General features: G+C 33.9%; 1 long non-coding RNA gene across 4 annotated transcripts in view; it reads right to left on the minus strand.

The window, feature by feature from the left end:
• Positions 1-5,153: 5,153 nt before the first annotated feature.
• The window catches only part of LOC128241558 (uncharacterized), a 39,279-nt gene continuing 20,913 nt past the window's right edge, over positions 5,154-23,519 (minus strand). For 3 of the 4 annotated variants that reach the window (XR_008262395.1, XR_008262394.1, XR_008262396.1), the window contains one exon: positions 5,154-7,725. This is a non-coding gene — a long non-coding RNA (uncharacterized LOC128241558). The remainder of the gene's footprint in view (positions 7,726-23,519) is intronic. The other variant, XR_008262397.1, reaches the window with a different exon arrangement.

Consider the following 23,519-nt stretch of genomic DNA (forward strand, 5'->3'; position numbering starts at 1 on the left):
TTATCCAGTTTAAATTAAGACGTTACTTGTCTTTATGAGTTCAGAGGAGAAGATTGTTCACTATAACACATATAGAGAAGTCCCTACCCCCCCTGGGCGGGGCCAATTTTGACCCCAAGGCCATAATTTGAACAATCTTTGTAGAGGTCCACTAGACGATGAATCAAGCCAAATATCTAAGCTCTAAGCAATGTAAGTTCAGAGGAGATTTTTTTTTTAATATAAACATATAGAGAAAACCCATGACCACCCAGGGGCGGGGCCAATTTTGACCACAGGGCCATAATTTGAACAATCTTTGTAGAGGTCCACTAGACGATGAATCATGCCAAATATCTAAGCTCTAAGCCACGTAAGTTCAGAGGAGATGATTTTTGAAGTTTTCACTATACACATATAGAGAAAACCCATGACCCCCGAAGGGGGTGGGGCCAATTTTGACCCCAAGGCCATAATTTGAACAATCTTTGTAGAGGTCCACTAGACGATGAATCATGCCAAATATCTAAGCTCTAGTCCAAGTAAGTTCAGAGGAGAAGATTTTTTTGAAGTTTTAACTATAAACATATAGAGAAGTCCCTACCCCCCCTGGGCGGGGCCAATTTTGACCCCAAGGCCATAATTTGAACAATCTTTGTAGAGGTCCACTAGACGATGAATCAAGCCAAATATCTAAGCTCTAAGCAATGTAAGTTCAGAGGAGATTTTTGATTTTTTTTAATATAAACATATAGAGAAAACCCATGACCACCCAGGGGCGGGGCCAATTTTGACCACAGGGCCATAATTTGAACAATCTTTGTAGAGGTCCACTAGACGATGAATCATGCCAAATATCTAAGCTCTAGTCCAAGTAAGTTAAGAGGAGAAGATTTTTGAAGTTTTAACTATAAACATATCAAGTATACCCATGACCCCCCGGGGCGGGGCCAATTTTGACCCCAAGGCCATAATTTGAACAATCTTTGTAGAGGTCCACTTGACGATAAAACATGCCAAATATTTAAGCTCTAGTCCAAGTAAGTTCAAAGGAGAAGATTTTTGAAGTTTTCACTATAAACATATAGAGAATACCCTAACCCCCCGGGGCGGGGCCAATTTTGACCCCAAGGCCATAATTTGAACAATCTTTGTAGAGGTCCACTAGACGATGAATCATGCCAAATATCTAAGCTCTAGTCCAAGTAAGTTAAGAGGAGAAGATTTTTGAAGTTTCAACTATAAACATATCAAGTATACCCATGACCCCCCGGGGCGGGGCCAATTTTGACCCCAAGGCCATAATTTGAACAATCTTTGTAGAGGTTCACTAGACGATGAATCATGCCAAATATCTAAGCTCTAGTCCAATTAATTTGATAGGAGAAGATTTTTGAAGTTTTCACTACAAACATATAGAGAAAACCCATGACCCCCCGGGGCGGAGCCAATTTTGACCCCAAGACCATAATTTGAACAATCTTTGTAAAGGTCCACTAGACGATGAATCATGCCAAATATCTAAGCTCTAGGCCAAGTAAGTTCAGAGGAGAAGATTTTTGAAGTTTTCACTATAAACATATAGAGAAAACCCATAACCCCCCGGGCAGGGCCAATTTTGACCCAAGGGCCATAATTTGAACAATCTTGGTAGAGGACCATTTGGTGATCCTACCTACCATATATCAACGGCCTAAGCCTTGTGGTTTGGGAGAAGAAGATTTTTAAAGTTTTTCCTTTCCATTGCCATGGCAACCAGAGTTCTGCATGGAATTCAATTCTTTGAACAATTTTCAAAGTGGACCACCCAAGGAACATTCCTGTGAAGTTTGGATGAAATTGGCTAAGCGGTTTATGAGGAGATGTCGTTTAAAGTAAAAGTTTACGGACGGACGGACGGACGGACGACGGACGGACGCCGGACAAATTGTGATCACAAAAGCTCACCTTGTCACTATGTGACAGGTGAGCTAAAAATGGAAGCTTTGCACATATTTCCCAAGCATTTCCTTGATAACAATTGGTCGTTTAAGTCTAGACTCGGACTCTTAATAATAAAAATACTTTTTTTGAAGAATAAACAAATCTTTAATCCATTTTCTATTACATATTAATATGTAATTTATAATAACACATTCAAATAGCAACATAATTCAGCAGCCTTGAACATTAGAAAAATTATTGTTCAAGTAGCACTCAAAACACGTAACATAAGGAAAGGATAAGCTAGCTAAACAAACAACATTAGAATGTGGTGCTGACTCGCAATTGAGTTCAGTCGAGCCCCGTTTGCAAACATCGCGGTCTGTGATTCGAACCAAACTAGAACGCTTAAAGCACATGTACATCAGATTGGCACAAAAAAGTTTTTGTAGGGAATCTCAGGAGAATTATTAGATTAAATGTTTTACTCTTTGATATCATAATTGTAAAAAACACCAAACTGATAAAAATCAAGTCGGGGACCGGGTTCAAACCGGTGTCGCCGAAATTGAAGCAAAGAGCTGTATCCACTGTGCTACGAAGGCTTACCATAAACTGTTGGAATATTTAAGCCATATACCTAACTTGGTAATCTCACGTGATAACATCGACTAACAAATCACGCATACGATATGAATTCTACTAGGTAGACATACATAGTAATCATTTAAATGGAAAAAAATATGAAAAAAACTGCGAAAAAAATAAAATAAATTATAAACCATGTGGTAGTTCAGTAAGTAAGTTTCAATGTATTGTAAACATCGATACCAAGATTATGTCAATTTTCGACAATTTTCTTTTTTTCGCTATTTCATCAGTATGAAGATATCGGTCCTTTACACCCACTTTGATGAAACGAGGAATTCGAGTCAAGCGAGTTCGAGCAATCGGGGTTCGACTGTATTTCAAAAGAAAATTGAAACAGTGACTGTCCCAATAGTTTCTCCAAGGCCGGTCCATACATATAAATAGTGCCGTGATGACGCGTTTTTAGAAACACTTAAAATGTTACATTAGTTCAATGTTTACCCCATACCGAATATTTCCTCACAGCACATTAAACTGAGCAAACCATTAAAGAAAGCCAGTTTCCCACATTTTTGCACAATCAAACAGGGTTGAAGTTTAGAACTTGAACCTATTGTTTTGAATAGGTCGACGTCTTTCCCATAATGCTATGTAACCTAAAAACTGTAATGCCACAGAAAGTCAATCATAGTACCGTTACTCTCAGTTAATGTTCACAGCAAAATTCTTGAACTATTTCCATGCCCACTTATAATGTATTTTAGGACACAGCAAAGGGAAGTAACGGCTATCACTACAGTATGCTGATTGCAAAGTAGTTACCTTCCTCAAATAACCACTAAATAGTTTCACCTATTGACTAGAATTTTTAGGAAATATGTGTAATTATTGACAATAAATGTGGTATTAACATAGTCGGAGTCAAAATTAATCAGTTCATCCAGTTCTGATAAATATCTAAGCTTTATAATATCCAAAATATATCGGTACTCTGGTTAAGTAGGAGTCATAGTTTCCCCGCGATTTTAAACCTGGGCAGACTTACCTGCTTTGCGTGGCTATATGCACAGTATTAGCAGTTTACTTTATCCTGCAGAGCCGTCTTCAGTCTTAAGTAACGATTCTTAATAAATACGAAACATTTTAAAAATCTAGCCCCCTGATTGGCTGACAATGTTGGGTAAACACTATCTTTGGGCTATAAAACTAGTCTTAGCTATAATGCCCAAACACATTCTGACAAACTATGTATACTTGTTTAAAAAGCTACAAGGGGCCATAACTCCTACATTATTTAAGTTGGATTATATAACTTGTACAAAAGAGCACATTGTTACTGTTCAGAACTTGAATTAATCAAGTTTGAATTTGAGATATTCAATGATTGTTAAACAATAAATGGATTGTATTTAAATTACATATGAAAAAACCTGTTTGATAAGATTTTGACCTAAGGTGACCGTTATTGACAACCGTTCAGAACAACATATTGGCCCGGTTGTTGGAACATTCGTTAAATACATAACGATAAAATTTAGCGTTAAAATGACTAAAATTGCTAAAAATTCCTTAAATACCTTCGTTTTATTTATTTCGCTAAATTTCGGTTGTTGGAAATTTTAACGATAACGAAACCGTTAAATCAGTCGTTAAGTTAACGAATCAGTTAATGAAAACCAAAATGGCTGCAGTAATTGGCCGTTTAGTAAATAATATTTACACCTCAACTTCCATTCCTTAAATGAACTGCCTTTCGGCAATTGCGTTCATCAATCGATGAACGCAACATCTTCGGATATGTTCGGATCGCAATTCATCGCATAACAATATACATGGAAACTATTGATCTTGTTATTGTTTGTATCGTGTCAGCAGGCCCCGTAAAATATGAATCAACATTTTAGAAAATGTTAAGTTATTATATTTTAAACGTTTTGTTGCCAAAAGTGTTTCAATTTTACGTTTAAAAGTGATTAAAGTGGTTGATCTTTTCCCGTTATTGTGACGTCATTTAAAAAAATGTTTCCGGTATCAGTCGGGTCGTCCTATTTACAGAATGGGTAAGAAAGGATTACTGAAAGATAATCCGAAATGAAATGAAGTACATTTTTAACGTTTCTTGAATAAAATAATGAACTATTAGTGTAAATATTAGGAATTAATTGCGGGGTTGATGTCATTATCGGGGATATGAACGCAATTGGGCTGGTCAAATTACACGTGGAGTCATTCGGACTCCTTAATTCCTTAATTGGACCACTTTTATCGAAATCTGGATAAGAACCACCCAAGGAACATTCCTGCGTAGTTTAATTGATCTTGTCGTAGTGGTAAAGTTGTTGTTACGATAAAATGTTGACGACGAACAATCCCTCTATCGCAAAAACTTAAGCTCAAAGAACTTTGCCAGATTTGCATTATATGCAATCCAGAGTGAGCAAACTGTATAAGGTTTCAAAACAATACATGGATTAGATGTTAGATTGAATTTCATATGCTAACAAGCAAAACCGTAAGCAAAATTATGACTGTTAGGGCGTCTTTTTTATAAAGTGTAGTACATGATGTAATTGCTGAGCTATTGAATTAAATGTGATAACATGCAAAACCTAAACCAGACGGAGGAAATTGAATAAAAAAGGAACAAACACTACTTAAAAGACAGTAGGGTACCTTTGTATTAAGTTTCAATGCAATTTATCAAGTATGCTATGTTTTCTTACATGCACAACTTAAACAATTTGTTTTGACGTACAAGCCATAATCAACCCAATAGAACTATAAAATTGGCCTAATCAGAGGTTGGATAGTTGAGTACAAATGTCACAAATAAACTTGGTTATTTGATTGGGATGAACGGTTGAGTATCATGGTATAAAGTCGAAATACAATCAATGCATCAACTAATGGCTGATATGTGTGCTTACATGCAAAACCTTAATCAGAATGTCCATGTCAACAGAAAAATGTCCATAATTTGCTTTGTTTTCCTATACGTATAATCAAACAGAATCATTAATAATTATTAAGTTATGTTGGGAACACATATAATTTTTTTCAATCAATACATGATATACTTGCTTAGATCTTGAATGTATTGTTGCTATTATGCAAATCCTTCAACAAACTGAGACACCAACCGGCGCTAGGGAAAGAAGTGAAGCATTCATTATTATTCTAATATTCCCTAAAACAGAGTTGTTAATTAAATTCCATCGAGTAGTATTTAAGTTTTCCGAACAAAAAAAGTGACAAAGGGCAGTAGCTCTGCACTGAGCTGAAATAGAGTTATGCTTTTCATACAGTGCATTTCCGCTCTTTGTGCTTTAAAAAATGTTTCATAAAGTTTCATCAAGTAGTTATGTTCCGGACAGGGGAATAATGCCATCTTTATAAGGTATAATAGTGCTATGTATACTTTACTTCCTATCACTGTGCTTTACAATTGTATGTAGTTTAATTAAGTTCTAACCATCACTGTGCTTTACAATTGAATGTAGTTTAATTAAGTTCTAACAAGTATTTTTAAGTTATGGACAAGGAAAAATGTCATACATGGCAATAACTGCGAAAAGCTTAACTTGACTAATAGTTCTTATATAATATACTTCTCTCATTCAATTCTATCATTGAATGAAGCTCCACTGAATTTGATCTAGAAATGTTAAAGAAATGCTCTGGCCCCGAATTCTCGAATCTTCTGAAGTCCCTTTAAACAGGATTAAGCTAAGCTCACTATTTTTGGATTACAATAAATTGCGTAATGTTTACTTCTTTAAGATATTTTATACTTGAGAAAGGAATTATCATCATGATTATCAGAAGAGGTTTTTATGATTTATCAAAATCTTGTTAAGCATATATTTTGGCATTTTGAAATAAGCTTCTTAAGCCTGTAAATCTTAAGTAGTTTCGAGAAATCGGAGCCAGTTGGTTATGAAAAATGTACAAAGGGCAAACGATCTGTTAGTAGCTTTAACAGTTTCTTGTACACTCTACTTATTCTCATTGTGCTTAACTGTGGTGTGTAGACAGTAGTTGAAATACATCCTGTAGTTTTCAAAAATGGTTCTGATCAAGAAATGTAACACAGGACAATAACTCAATTTGCTGAAAGGTCCTCAGGAATATGATATGGCTGTTTGTGTGTCACTAAATATTGAGATGTAAAGGTCTCCAGGAACATGATGTGGCTGTTTGTGTGTCCCTCTATGTTGAGATGTAAAGGTCCTCAGGAATTTGATGTGGCTGTTTGTGTGTCCCTCTACGTTGAGAGGTAAAGATCTTCAGGAATACGAAGTGGCTGTTTGTGTGTCCCTCTATTTTGACTTGTAAAGGTCCCCAGGAATATGATGTGGCTGTTTATGTGTTCCTCTATGTTGAGAAGTAAAGGTTTCAGGAATATGATGTGGCTGTTTGTGTGCCCCTCTATGTTGAGATGTAAAAGTTTTCAGGAATATGATGTGGCTGTTTGTGTGCCCCTCTATGTTGAGATGTAAAGGTTTTCAGGAATATGATGTGGCTGTTTGTGTGTCCCTCTATTTTGAGATGTAAAGATCCTCAGGAATATGATGTGGCCGTTTGTGTGTCCCTCCTTGTAGAGATGTAAAGGTCCTCAGGAATACGATGTGGCTGTTTGTGTGTCCCTCCTTGTAGAGATGTAAAGATCCTCAGGAATATGATGTGGCTGTTTCTGTGTCCCTCTATTTTGAGATGTAAAGGTCCTCAGGAATATGATGTGTCTGTTTGTGTGTCCCTCTATTTTGAGTTGTAAAGGTTCTCAGGAATATGACGAGATTGTTTCTGTGTCCCTCTATTTTGAGATGTAAAGGTCTTCAGGAATATGATGTGGCTGTTTGTGTGTCCCTCCTTGTAGAGATGTAAAGGTCCTCAGGAATATGATGTGGCTGTTTGTGTGTCCCTCCTTGTAGAGATGTAAAGGTCCTCAGGAATAAGATGTGGCTGTTTGTGTGTCCCTCCTTGTAGAGATGTAAAGGTCCTCAGGAATATGATGTGGCTGTTTGTGTGTCCCTCCTTGTAGAGATGTAAAGTTCCTCAGGAATATGATGTGGCTGTTTGTGTGTCCCTCCTTGTAGAGATGTAAAGGTCCTCAGGAATATGATGTGGCTGTTTGTGTGACCCTTTAGGTTGAGAAGTAAAGGTCCTCAGGAATATGATGTGGCTGTTTGCGTGTCCCTCTATGTAGAGATGTAGGGGATCCTGAGGAATATGCTTATGAAAGTATAAAACAGATGTATTATTGAATCATCAGAGGCAAATTAAGTGTTCACTTCGAATATACATTTTATCAACAATATTTAATTAATTACTTTTAGTTTGAAACAGAAGAAGACACAGTGTTTTTCTTAATATATAGAAGAAAAAACAACAACATATAAGTGAAGAAATTGTACCTTTTAATATTTTTTGTTAAACCAACCAAACGCCCATTTTTTCCAAATGTAAGAATGAACAAGAAATGCCGCAATGCGACGAAACCAGGGTTTTAATGATTGACAGAAGAACTTCAGCTTGTGTCTGTTTTCCTATTTTTAATAACAGTGACCTTGACCCTAGGGGCCCAAAATGCAATCGATTGAAAGGTATCCATAAACGCTTCCTTTATACCAAGTTGGGTCAGGATATGTCAACCCTAACTTATGTAATTCAGTTTCAACCATTTTTTCTATTTTTATAACAGTGACCTTGACCTTGAATCAAGGGACCCCAAACGCAATCCCATGAAAGGTATCCATAAACTCGTCCTTTATACCTGGTTTTGGTCAAGATATGTTAACCCTTACTAAAGTTATTCAGTTTCAACTGTTTTTCTATTTTTAGTAACAGTGATCTTGACCTTGACTCTAAGGAACCAAATGGCAATCCCATGAAAGGTATCCAAAAACTCTTTCTATAGACCAAGTTTGATCAAGATATATCAACCCTTACTAAAATTATTCAGTTTCAAATGTTTTCCTATTTTTAGTAACAGTGACCTTGACCTTGAACCTAGGGAACCCAAACGCAATCCAATGAAAGGTCTCCATAAATTCTTCCTATAGACCAAGTTTGATCAAGATATGTCATCCCTAACTAAAGTTATTCGGTTTCAACCGTTTTTCTATTTTTATTCTTTTTTTAGTAACAGTGACCTTGACCTTGACCATAGGGACCCCAAACGCAATCCCATGAAAGGTCTCCATAGACCAAGTTTAGTCAAGATATATCATCCCTAACTGATGTTATTCAGTTTCAACCATTTTTCTATTTTAATAACAGTGACCTTGAACCTAGGGACCCCAATCGCAATTCCATGAATGGTCTCCATAAACTCTTCCTATAGACAAAGTTTAGTCAAGATATGTTATCCCTTACTCAAGTTATTCAGTTTCAATCGTTTTCTATTTTCAGTAACAGTGACCTTGACCTTAGGGACCCCAAACGCAATCCCATGAAAGGTATCCATAAACTCCTCCCACAGACCAAGTTTAGTCAAGATAATTATGTCATCCCTAAGTTATTCAGTTTGAACAATTTTTTTATTTTTAGTAACAGTGACCTTGACCTTGATCCTATGGACCCTTAACGCAATTTCATGAAAGGTACCCATAAACTCTTTTTATAGACCAAGTTTGGTCAAGATATGTCAACCCTTACTAAAGTTATTCAGTTTCATAGGTGAGTTTGACGCCGCCCGGATGCCGGCCCGAACAACGACGTTCGTCATTCTAATAACCAGGTTTCACTATGTAAAAGCCCTGGCTATGAGAACAGTGATACAGTACCTAGACATGTAAAAGCCCTGGCTATGACAACAGTGACACAGATTCTAGATACTTTGAAACCCAGGCTATGATAAAAGTGACACAGTACCTAGACATGTAAAAGCCTTGGCTATGATACCGGGGGTAACAGTGACACAATACCTAGACATGTAAAAACCCATGCTATGGTAACAGTGAAACAGTACATGTCTAGTTAGTTATGTTGAAACCGAGGCTATGTAAACAGTGACACGGTAAATGTCTAGTTATAGGAAAAGAAGCTCAGAATTTGTTTATACAGATTTCAGATGCCATTCATGTTTTCAATGGGTACAACTCTGTATAAAAATGTTGCAATTAAAACAAATCTTTACTGATAATGATGCCTAAATTTATATTTGTGAAGGGTCATGCAATAAAGCTACCTGTATAGTTTATTAAATTTGGCCCGGTAGTTTCAGAGAATTTTTAAAGCAAAAAAGTCAGCAATTGTGTTGTTGTTTATGATCAATCTCAATGCCTTGTTGTATTTTTATAGAGTATGATGCAATGAAGCTTCCTGTAAAGTTCCAGTGAATATGGCCCTGTAGTTTAAGAAGAAAGATTTCTTTTAAAGCAAAACAAGAAGTTTGCCAGAATGTTGTTTGTATTTAATCAATCTCGAAACCTTAAATTTTTGTAGAAGGTTATCCAAAAAGGTTACCCTAGGAAGATTCCTGTATAGTTTCATTGAATTTGGACTGGTAGTTTTAAAGATGTTTTTTATAAAGCAAACAGGAAGTTGGTCATTTTGTAAATGTTGTTGGTGATCAATCGTGACTCTTTGTTGTATTGTTTGTAGAAGTTTTATTGAATTTGAAGTGTTAGTTTCAGGGGATATGCTTTTTTAAGCAAAACAGGAAATCAGCCATTTTGATGTTGTTGCTTTTGATGTTGTTGATAAATCATGATTCCTTGTTGTATTTTTGGGTCACCCAAGGAAACTTTCTGTAAGGTATAATTGAATTTGGAGTGTAAGTTTCAGAGGAGATGCTTTTAAAGTCAGTCATTTTGTTGTTGCTGTTGTTGTTGTTGTTTATCAATCGTGATCCCTTGTTGTATTTTTGTAGAGGGACACCCAAGGAAGCTTTTTGAAAATTTTAATAAATTTGGCCTGGAAATTTCAAAGGAGATTATTTTTTAAGCAATTGTTGATTTTGGACGGACAGACCACGGACAAAGACTGATCAGTGATCACAATAGCTCACCTTGGGCACTTGTGAGCTAAAAGGACTGGTATATCAATGGTTTCTTTTGAAATAGGTCTATCAACACAGCAAGTTATATAAGTGTGTGACATTATGATCTAGGAATATGCATGCAATTACTTGAATAAAGCCACAGCAGCACAAAGAAAGGACTTTTATATTTTAGGCTTTTCAGAGTGAAGTGAGAAAAACATGAGTTCACTATATTGTGAACTGAATTCTGAAATTCACACGATTAAGTTTAAATCTGTCGAAACTTTGTTATGACATACATTTATTTTATAAAAAGGCTCCAATCATCTAATGGATATTTTGGCTTTTCCCTACTCTCAACTCTAGTTGTGAAGATGTAGGTAGGATAATTATTTCACTTCCTTACTTCTTTATTTCACAATGACCAACACAATTAATTTAAGCATTGAACGTTATTTTCTGTTGGATGGTATAAGGCATACAACAAGAGCTGTCACAGAGACAGCGTGCTCGACAATTCCGCCGCTTTTCAGTGTAAGGATTGAAAAGTTTTGGCCAAACATGCATGGATCACTGTTAGATTAGATTTCAATGCAATTCATGATGTGCTGAGATAATAACATAAATGTGGTCACATGGAAAATTTCAACCACATTTTTTAAGTCTAATAATAAAGGGCAATTATTTGCAAAATACAGTTATATATCTTGGTTATTCAATTATGTTGAGTGGTTGAATACCATTCTATAAAGTCTCAATTCAATACATCGAGTAGTTGCTTAGAAATTAACCTGTGTGCTTACACGCAAAACCTTAACCAGAATTTCTATGTCGAATAATAAAGGGCAATTATTTGCATAAAATAAAACTAGAGTTATCTTACATGGTTAATTAAGTAGATTGGATGGTTGAGTACCATTGTATCGAGTCTCAATGCAATACATCAAGTACTTGCTTTGATATTGAAATAATGTGTGCTTGCACACAAAACCTTAACCAGAATTTCGAAGTCGAACAATAAAGGGCAATTATTTGCATTAAATGCAAAGTAGATTATCTAACTTGGTTAATTAATTAGGTTGGATGGTTGAGTACCATTGTATCAAGTCTCAATGCAATACCACAAGTAGTTGCAGAGATATTAACCTATGTGTGCTTGCACGCAAAACCTTAACCAGAATTTCCAAGTCGAATAATAAAGGCCTATTATTTGAATAAAATGCAAAGTAGAGTTATCTAACTCGGTTAATTGAATAGGTTGGAAGGTTGAGTACCAATGTATCAAGTCTCAATGCAATAACTCATGTAGTTGCTGAGATATTAATCTATGTGTGCTTGCACGCAAAACCTTAACCAGAATTTCTAAGTCGAATAATAAAGGCCTATTATTTGCATTAAATGCAAAGTAGAGTTATCTAACTTGGTTAATAAAGTAGGTTGGATGGTTGAGTACCATTGTATCAAGTCTCAATGCAATACCTCAACTAGTTGCTGAGATATTAACCTATGTGTGCTTGAACGCAAAACCTTAACCAGAATTTCTAAGTCAAATAATAAAGGCCTATTATTTGCATTAAAGGCAAACTAGAGTTATCTATCTTGGTTAATTGAGTATGTTGAATGGTTGAGTACCATTGTATAAAGTCTCAATGCAATACCTCAAGTAGTTGCTGAGATATTAACCTATGTGTGCTTGCACGCAAAACCTTAACCAAGGGGTGACGCCGACGCCGACACCGACGCTTTGGTGAGTAGTATAGCTCTCCATATTCTTCGAATAAGCGAGCTAAAAATGAACTTTTTAGTAAGGATTATATCTTTTTCAAAACAGGGTACTTGTATGTAGGCTTTTTTCAAATGAAATATTTCGTTTTCTATTATGCTTTATGTAAAAAAGTTATTATCAGCATTAGGTAAGAGTGTTCAAGTAACTTTAATGGTTTCAAACTATGTGTTTAAACACACTTATGAACAGGAGGCCAATAAGGGCCTATGCTCTAAGGGCATGGCTCTTGTGATAATTTTTAATCCAGAGCATGTATGCATGGGTAAAAGGCAACATACATATAGTTCACGTTATGTGTTTTGGTTACATAAAAATGTTGCACGATCAACATCTGAGGTCAGTTAGTGTTGTTAGCAGATCTCTATTTTTCTCTCTGCATAAACTATTTGAATATGTGCCAAGTAAAGGTCATCTGACAAAAAATTGCTTAATATTACTGTATTCATGGTCAAATTTTCTGTAGTTTTAAAAATAAGAAGTTGGTCAAAAGGTCAATTATTAAGTGCATTCGAGGACAACATTGGTTCTCATTTGCAAAACTGTAGACATGGTCTAAAGATCATTGCTGTAGCTTTAAAAATTAAAAAAATCAAAAGGGGTGGGGCCAGCTTTAGCTCAATGGGCATATTTTCAAATGCTTTGCTTGACAGTCATCATATGATGCTCCACAACAAATATCAAAGGTACGAGCTTTGTGGTTTGAAACAAGAGGATTTTGAAAATTTTCTTAAATAAGTTTCTAGAAAAATTGTGACCCCAGGGGGCAGTGCCAGCTTTGACCCAATGGTCATAATTTGAACAACCCTGGTAGCAGATCACTAAATTGTGCCTTATTCAAAATAGCAAGTCCAAACCTTTGAACACGTTGGATGACCAGTTATAACCCCAGTGGCATAATTTGAACAAACATTCACAGGCAATTATGCTGAGATGGATGCGCGAAAACACGAACAGTTTTTCAACATTTCCCAAATTAAGTGTACAAACTTGTGAACACTTGGTGTGGGCAGTACTGACCCCGGGTGCATAATTTGAACAATTTGCGCGAAATACAGACAATAGAGCTAATAAATTGGCCTTATGGCTTTCAGCAAGAACAAGGCGGAGTAATTGACAAAATCAACTGCAGAACCAAAAAGCAAGTTGTCTCCCTTTAATCCTAGACCTGACTTTACATGTTAACATGGCTACAAATAGAATTCGCTCATGCAGACCTGACTTAAACTAGGTTAGCTAAAATAGCATTTTTTTAAACTATCAAGGGCAATACTCTTGGCATTGTTTTGAAAGGAACCAAGCTCAAATATATATTTAAACACTGTACAAGTTTCATAGAAATACAAGCAAAACTGAAGATTGTATCGTGTTCACAAGCAATTGTTTACAGACGCATATACTACGTAAACATAACCATCTCATAAGCTCTTTGGCCAGTAGATCTAAAAACAACAAAGTATAAAAAGGGAAAGGTCAGTGCCTATTTGGTATGTTGGGTTGGGTAGGCAAAACTAATGGGTTGGGTTGCCAAAACTAAATGTTTTTTTTTGTTTTTTTCCGAGGCCTAATTGGTCAGGAATTCTTGTGGGCTTATTTGTTTTTAAATAATAAGCAGGGATTTTTATATGTTTTGTGGCCAAGCTGACAGAAAATGTTCTAGTAGAAGAGAATGTGTAGTAGACATATATAGGACTGCAGGGACACACCCACTACATGGAAGACACACGTTAAATGCAATCCAATTACCTTTTAGTTCTTGAAAGAAAATCTAAATATATAAAGTGTTCTTTTCTAATGGAGAAATATAAGTTAAAGCAGAATGGTTGCAAAATCACTCAATATATGTTTCAAAAACTAGGACAAAAAACCCCAAAAATATGGCAGTGATTAAAAATATATTAACAAATTACATAGACCATGGTTGCCAGAGACTATTAATATTAACTAATGCTTAAAAGTCACTCAACTGCAAAAATGTAAAGAGATATAGCTTGTTACCTATAACATAAAACAAACAAAACAATGTCATATAAATCATGACTCCAAACCAAATAATAAGAATAGCAAAAAGAACAGGCTTCAAACAAATAACAGAACTACCAAACAGAGCCAAAATCAAACCTTAAAACACTGACTTCACGCATTTAACATGTCATACATAAAAGAGCTAAAACCAAACTAAAAATATACCAGCCTTCATATTTACAGCATGGTTGCCATGGGGAGCCAAAAACAAACTAACAATACAACAGACTTCACATTTATAACAGGGCTGCCACGAAGAAACAATAAAATCTAACAATACAAATGGCTTTAAAACCATATGAATTTTACAACAAAAAGAGAAAAACAAATTAACAATACACAATAATCCATACATATAGCAAGACAACCATAAAAAACAGCAACATACAATCTTGCAATACACCAAACCATACATATAGCAATCGAGGCTACCTAAAAACCAAAACCAAACTAACAACACAACAGTCTTCATACATATAACAAGAATTAACTAAAACAATCAAATTACTTTAAACATATAAAAAGTTAACAAGCAGACCATTAAAACACTCTAACAATACAACAGAACGTGTGTATAAAGCATGGATTCTGTAAAGAGCAAAAAGCAAAAACAAATACTTCATAAATTATATGGCATGGCTATTTTACGATTACAAACACAAATCAGCCTACGATTCCATAACATGACAACCTTAGAAAAATAACAAAGAAACAAACAAAAACAATACAGAGCCAAAAGAAGACAAAAAGTTCAACAAACTACATACAAATAGCATTGCTATAATTAAAGACTTATATTACCAGATTTCATACAACTAGAATGGCGCACTACTCTAAAACAACACTTAAAAATAGTTACAATTTCAACACACTTCATACCCATCATGGGTACCATAACAGACAAAAACAAACTAATATTACTATATGCTCTTAACAAGGAAGCTTACCATAAAAAAAACATAATAAAAGTACCAACACATTTTACCCGACACATGTGGCCATAAAAGGGGAAAAAACAAACTAAAAAATCACAATACACATACATATAAAAAGACTTCTATTTCATGATCAGATTAACAATACAGTGTCACACACAATAAGGTACAACAGACCTTATGCATGAAACATGGTTTTAATAATGTAACACCAATTAACTAACAATATATTAGACTTTATACTATTTGCATGGCTTCTTCAAAGAAAACAAACACTAAAATACACACAACTTCATATATAATTGTTTTAAACAAAACATGACAATTTAACATATCAAATACATAATTATGGCTTTGCTTCTAATAAACCCCAAAACAAAGCTATCATAAAAAAGACAAATAAGCAATTCTCAAGACTTCTTTCAAATAGCATGGCTGAAATAAAGAGCCAAAACAAACTTACAACACAGCATACTTCATATATACAGCATGGATATAATAATAAGAATAAGAATAAACAACAACAATTCAACACAAATCATACACACACAGGAAAGCTTTCACAAAAATAGCAACACAACAGATTAAATACATGTTACATGGCTACGAAAAAGACACTAAAACAAACTAACACTACACCAAACTCCATACACAGAAACTGGCTTTCATAAAATACAAACAATATAAAAATACAACATATTTAACCCATGTTACAATGAAGCATGGCCACTATAAAGATAAAAAGATAACAATACATAAGCCTTCATATGTTTAGCATGGCCACAATGAAGAGCCAATAAGATAACAACAATACACATATTGCAAAAATAGGGCATGCTACAAGATGGAGCCAAAAATAAACAAACAACAAAATCAATACATGTAGCCTGGTTATCATAAAAAATAAAAACCTAACAATGCACCATCCTCCATACATATAGCATGGCTGACATAAACTGACAATAATCAAACAGACAATACACAAGATTTTATACATAAAGCATGTATACAATAAAGAGCAAAAACTATTCAAACAGTATTCCAGACTTCATACATATAGCCATAAAAATCAAACCAACAATACACAGGCACTTATATAAATATATAATTGTTATTATATATTAAAACACAAAATAACTAACAACACAACAGATAACAAAGCATGGCTACCATAAAGAGCCAAAACAAGCTAACAAGGCTATAATAAAGAGATAAATATACAATACACGAACAATATACCATACTTCATACATTTGATGTAGCATGCCTACAGTGAAAGGTCAAGCACAACCTATCAATACACCATACTTCATATATATATATATAACATGGTTATATATAAGAACCTAAAACAACCTAACAGTACACCAGACTTCATTCATTTAATATGGTTACAATAAAGAACCAAATACATGTACATCCTAACAATACCTAAGACTTCATACAGGTAACATGGCTACCATAAAGAGCCAAACATAATCTATCAATACAACATATTTCATACATAGAGGAAGACTATAATAAAGAGCCCAAAACAATCTCATATTGCCCCAGACTGAATACATGTTGCATGGCTTTAATAAAAAGCCAAAACAAACAATACACCAGGTTTAATAAATAAAAACGATAACATTCTAATAATACAATATTATAATACTTCATACATATAGCATGGCTGCAATAACATGACAATTGTAGTCAAACTTGCACTACAACAGACGTTATATGCATAGCATGGCTACAATTCATAGTTTTTAAAACTTAAAAAAACAAAAAACACCAAACTTTAAACATGTAGGATGGCTACCATATAAAGCCCAAACAACAAACAATATGCCAGAATCTATACATAGATATTGCATGGCTACAATGATAGTACAAAAGCAAACTTACAAGACAACATACTCCATCCATTTGATATGGTATTAAGGTAAAAATAAAAAAAAAACTGGGAGGGAGTTTTAAATAATCAACATAAATCAAAACATATACCATAAAATATGAAGATCTAAAACATCAGTATGGAGCCAAATCAAACGTAAGAATAATGTGTATAGGTTGTAATGGCCTATAAGAAGATGCAAAGAAAAACTTACAGTACATCATACTAAATGCATAAAGCTTGGCTTTACAAAGAGTAAAAACAAACTTAAGAGTTCAACAGACTTCATACATATGGCATGGCTTCAACGAGTAAAGCCAAACTTACGATAAAACAGACTTCAAACAAGCATCCGCTTAACAAAGAGTAAAAACAGACCAACAATACAATAGGATTCATAAATATACATGGCTAAACAAATGGAAAAAACAACAAATTTACAAAACAGCAGATTTCATAAACACAGCATGGCTTTACAAAAGGAAAAACAAACTTACAATACAACAGACTTATACAAACAGCATGGCTTAACAAACAGTAAAAACAAACTACAATGCAAAAGATTTCATACATACAGCATGGCTTTACTAAACAAACTTACAATACAACAGACTACATACAAACAACATGGCTTTACAAACAGTAAAAAACAAACTTACAATGCAAAAAAATCATACATACAGCATGGCTTAACAAAGAATAAAGAGAGTAAACTTACAATACAAAAGACTTACAATACAAGAGCCTTAATACATACTTAACATACAACATGGCTTTACAAAGAGTAACTAGAAATGTGTCCATAGGACACGGATGCCCCCACTTCGATTTTTTGTCACAGAAAATAAGCCATAATGATTATTCAGGATAATCTGCACAAGGGCAAATCCTTTTCAAAAATTAGATCGGATAAGATATTTTTTAAGTATTGTTGGGAAATAAAGGGCCCTAACTCCTAAATGATTAAAGCGATTTCCATGGCTATCGAACTTGATCAAGGTATTATGGTCACAAACATGTGTTAAAAGTTTGGTGAGGATTGGACAAACAGTTTTCAAGAATTAGATCGGAAACAATCTTCGGGACGTATTTTTCAAGTCTTTTTTTGCAAATAAAGGGCCGTAACTCCTAAATGACAAAAGCGATTTCCATGGCTATCGAACTTGATCAAGATATTATGGTCACAATCATGTATGTAAAGTTTGGTGAGGATTGGACACATACTTTTCAAGAATTAGATTGGAAACATATATTTTTGAAGTATTTTTGGCAAAAAAGGGCCGTAACTCCTAAATGACTAAAGCGATTTCCATGACTATCGAACTTGATCAAGATATTATGGTCACAAACATGTGTTTAAAGTTTGGTGAGGATTGGACAAACGGTTTTCAAGAATTAGATCGGAACAATCTTCGGGACGTACGTACGTACAGACAGACAGCCGTACGTACGGACAAGGGCAACCCTATATGCCGCCACTTTGTGGGGGCATAAAAACAACTTATAATACATCATACTTCATACATACAGCATGCCTTATCAAAGACTTTACAAGGAGTAAAAACAAACTCACAATACAACAGACTTCATACATACAGCACTACATACATATATACTTCATTCATACTATTTACATTTATAATATACAATAAATTAAACGAGTACACTAAGCTAACATTACAGCATGGCATCACATACAGTAAAAACAAACTTACAATACAATAGGCTTCATAAATAAACATGGCTTTACAACAAGTAAAAACAAACTTACAATAAAACATTGTTCTAACATAGAGCATGGCTTAACAGAGTAAAAATCAATCTCACAAAAATACTACAAATGTTATACATACAGCATGGGTTAACAAAGAGTAAAAAAACAATCTTCTAAAAATACTACAAATGTTATACATACAGCATGGCTTAACAAAGAGTAAAAAACAATCTTCCAAAAATATTACAAATGTTATACATTCAGCATGGCTTAACAAAGAGTAAAAAACAATCTTACAAAAATACTACAAATGTTATACATACAGCATGGCTTAACAAATTGTTAAAAAAAATCTTACAAAAATACTACAAATGTTATACATACAGCATGGCTTAACAAAGAGTAAAAAACAATCTTACAAAAATACTACAAATGTTATACATACAGCATGGCTTCACAAAGAGTAAAAAACAATCTTACAAAAACACTACAGATGTTATACATACAGTATGGCTTAACAAATAGAAACAAACAATCTTACAAAAATACTACAAATGTTATACATAGAGCATGGCTTAACAAAGAGTAAAAACAATCTTACAAAAATACTACAAATGTTATACATACAGCATGGCTTAACAAAGAGTGAAAACAATCTTACAAAAATACTACAAATGTTATACATACAGCATGGCTTAACAAAAAGTAAAAAACAATCTTACAAAAATACTACAAATGTTATACATACAGCATGGCTTAACAAAGAGTAAAAAACAATCTTACAAAAATACTACAGATGTTATACATACAGCATGGCTTAACAAAGAGTAACAAAAAATCTTACAAAAATACTACAGATGTTATACATACAGCATGGCTTAACAAAGAGTAAAAAACAATCTTACAAAAATACTACAGATGTTATACATACAGCATGGTTTAACAAAGAGTAACAAACAATCTTACAAAAATACTACAAATGTTATACATACAGCATGGCTTAATAAAGAGTAAAAACAATCTTACAAAAATACTACAAATGTTATACATACAGCATGGGTTAACAAAGAGTAAAAAACAATCTTACAAAAATACTACAAATGTTATACATACAGCATTGGTTTAACAAAGAGTAAAAAAACAATCTTACAAAAATACTACACATGTTATACATACAGCATTAGTTTACATAGAGTAAAAAACAATCTTACAAAAATACTACAAATGTTATACATACAGCATTGGTTTACATAGAGTAAAAAACAATCTTACAAAAATACTACAAATGTTATACATACAGCATTGGTTTACAAAGAGTAAAGACAAACTTACAGTAAAAGTTATGCAAAGGACTTCTTATATATACCATGGCTTTAAATATAGGAAAATCAACCTTACAATACAACATTTTCTTTACTTACAGCATGGCTTTACTAACAGTAAAAACAAACTTACAATACAACATATTACATACATACAGCATTGCTTTACAAACAGTAAAAACAAATTACAATTCAATAAGCCTCATACATACAACATGACTTTACAAGAAGTAGAAACAATCTTACAACACAACATACTTCATAAATACAGCAGTTCTTTGAAAGCAGTAAAAACAAACTAACAATAAAACAGGCATCATACAAACATACATCATGCCTTTATAAACAATAAGGAACAACTTTACAATGCAACAGACTTCATATTTACAGCATGACTTCACAAACAATAAAAACATTTTACAATATAAAGGACTACATAAATATAGAATAGCTTCACAAACAGTAAAATCAAACTTACAACACAACAGACTACATACATACAGCATGGCTTCACAAACAGTAAAATCAAACTTACAATACAACAGACTACATACATACAGCATGGCTTTTCAAAGAGTAAAATCAAACTTACAATACAACAGACTACATACATACAGCATGGCTTCACAAACAGTAAAATCAAACTTACAATACAACAGACTACATACATACAGCATGGCTTCACAAACAGTAAAATCAAACTTACAATACAACAGACTACATACATACAGCATGGCTTTTCAAAGAGTAAAAACAAACTTACAATACAATAGGCCTAATGCATACAGCATAGCTTCCAAACAGTAAACACAAACGTACCATACAACAGACTCCTTAAATACAGCATGGCTTTACAAACAGTCAAAATAAACTTACAATACAACCAACTTCATAAATACAGCATTGATTTACAAACAGTGTATCATCCATGCAATACAACAGACAACATGCGTGAAGCATGGATTCACAAACAGTAAAACAAACTTACAATACAAATGACTAACAATACAAAAGCCTTCATGCATACTTAACACACATCATGGCTTCACATGAGTAAAAACAAATTTACAATACAACAGACTTCTTACATACAGCATGGCTTTACAAACAGTAAAAACAAACCTACAACACAAAAGACGTATATCATATAGCATGGCTTTACAAACAGAAAAAAACAACAAATTACAATACAACATAATGCACACATGCAGCATGGCTTTACAAACAGTAAAAACAAATAATGATACAACAGACTTCTTACATGGTTTACAAACTGAAAAACACTTACAATACAAAATACTTCATACATATAGCAGTGCTTTACAAACAGTTAAAACAAACTAGCATTATAACATACTTCATACCTATAGCATGGTTAAACAAACAGTAAAAACAAACTTACAATACAACATACTTCTTACATATAGCATGGCTTTACCAACTGTAAACAAGAGGCCCAAAAGGGCATATGCTCTACTGACATGGCTCTTGTGGTCATTTCAATCCACAGCATGTATGTATGGGTAAAAGGCAACAGACATATAGTTCACATTTTGTGTTTGGGTTACCTGAAAACATTGCACGTTCAACATCTGAGCCCAGAAAGAATTGTAAGCAGAATAGTTGCATGAACTATTTTAATATGTGCCAAGTAAAAGTCATCTGACAAAAAAAATGCTTTCAAAACTGTACTCATGGTATTTTTTTTGGTAGTTTTATAAATTTAAATGAGTTGGTCAAAAGGTCAAAGTCAAGGGCATCCGAGGACAACATTGATCAATTTGAACAAAGATTCACAAGCAATTCTGCTGAAATGGATGCAAAAACACACAAAAAGATTTTCAAACCTATCCCAATTTAATTTTACCAAAACTGTGAACCCTGGGTGCGGCCAGTAATGACCCCAGGTGCATAACTTGAACAAACATTCACAAACAATTTTGTTAAGATGAATGTGCAAACTACAGACACTTAGAGCTAAAAAAATGGCCTTTTGGCTTTCAACAAGAACAGGGCAGAGTAATTGACAAAATCAACTGCAGTACAAAAAGCAAATTCTCTCCCTTAGTCCTAAACTTGAGTTTACACATGTTAACTTGGTTAAAAATAGAATTCGCTCATGCAGACCTGGCTAAAACTAGGTTAGCTAAAAATAGCATTTCTTTAATTTAAAACTTTCAAGGCCCTTTATCTAGGCATGCATATCCGGATATAGCCGATTTTCGAAAGGAACCAAGCTCTAATTGATATCTAAATACTGTACAAGTTTCATCGAGATACAATCAAAACTGAAGACTGTATCGCGTTAACAAAAAAATGTTTACAAGAAATTGTTTACAGACGCACTAACACACGGACGCACGCACGGATGCACATACTACGTACACATTACCATCACATAAGCTCTTCTTGCCTTTGGCCAGTAGAGCTAAAAGCTAACGTACAACAGACTTCATACATACAGCGAGGCTTTATAAACAGTTAAAAGAAACTTACAATACAACAGACTGCATACACACAGCACGGCTTCACAAACAGTTAAAACAAACTAACAATACAACAGACTTCATTCATACAGCGCGGCTTCACACACAGCTAAAACAAACTAACAATACAACAGACTTAATTAACCAAGCTGATATTAAAATGCAATTCACTGCATAAGCCAAAAACAAATTTACAATATACTTCCTCAGATAATAGAACATAGACTATTGCTGCCTAAATGAGCCAAAGCATTCAATATCACTTGATACATGGCTTCTTGATGCAGGAATTATGGCTTTAAAGAAACCAAAAACAAACCAACAACACTAACACAAAGATTTCAAGTTTAACACAAAACACTGGAAAAACAAGACAATATATGACACAAACTAACCAAAAGTGCTATTTAGAGGAGCCAAAACAACCTGACGTAACATTAACAACATAAGCTTAAAGCTTCATTTAATGTGGCTATTATAAATAAACAAAAAATAAATAAAGCCAAAACACCACACTAAAAATCATGATATAAAGAAACTGAGGCTTCCAAAACAGAACTTAGAATACATAAAAAACTTAAGACACTTGAGCACAATCATGTCATACACTAACATTGGCTACCATAAAAATAGCTAAAAACACAGCAAATATAAAACATTTTTTTCCGATATAGATCTTGCTATAAATGAGCATAAAAACACAATTAAGACAACATCATTCAAGTCACTCAATACAAGTACTGTGGCTACAATACAGGCACAAGTTTAAAAATAAACAACACTACTCTAATAGTATGCATAGCATAAACCAAAGTTGAGTAAAAATATTTTTCATCAAAGCATAATACATTTACCATGACTAACATTAAAATTACAATAAAATCCTGAAAAACAT

This window comes from Mya arenaria, chromosome 7 (assembly GCF_026914265.1).
Source record: "Mya arenaria isolate MELC-2E11 chromosome 7, ASM2691426v1".
Classification (NCBI taxonomy): Eukaryota; Metazoa; Mollusca; class Bivalvia; order Myida; family Myidae; genus Mya; species Mya arenaria.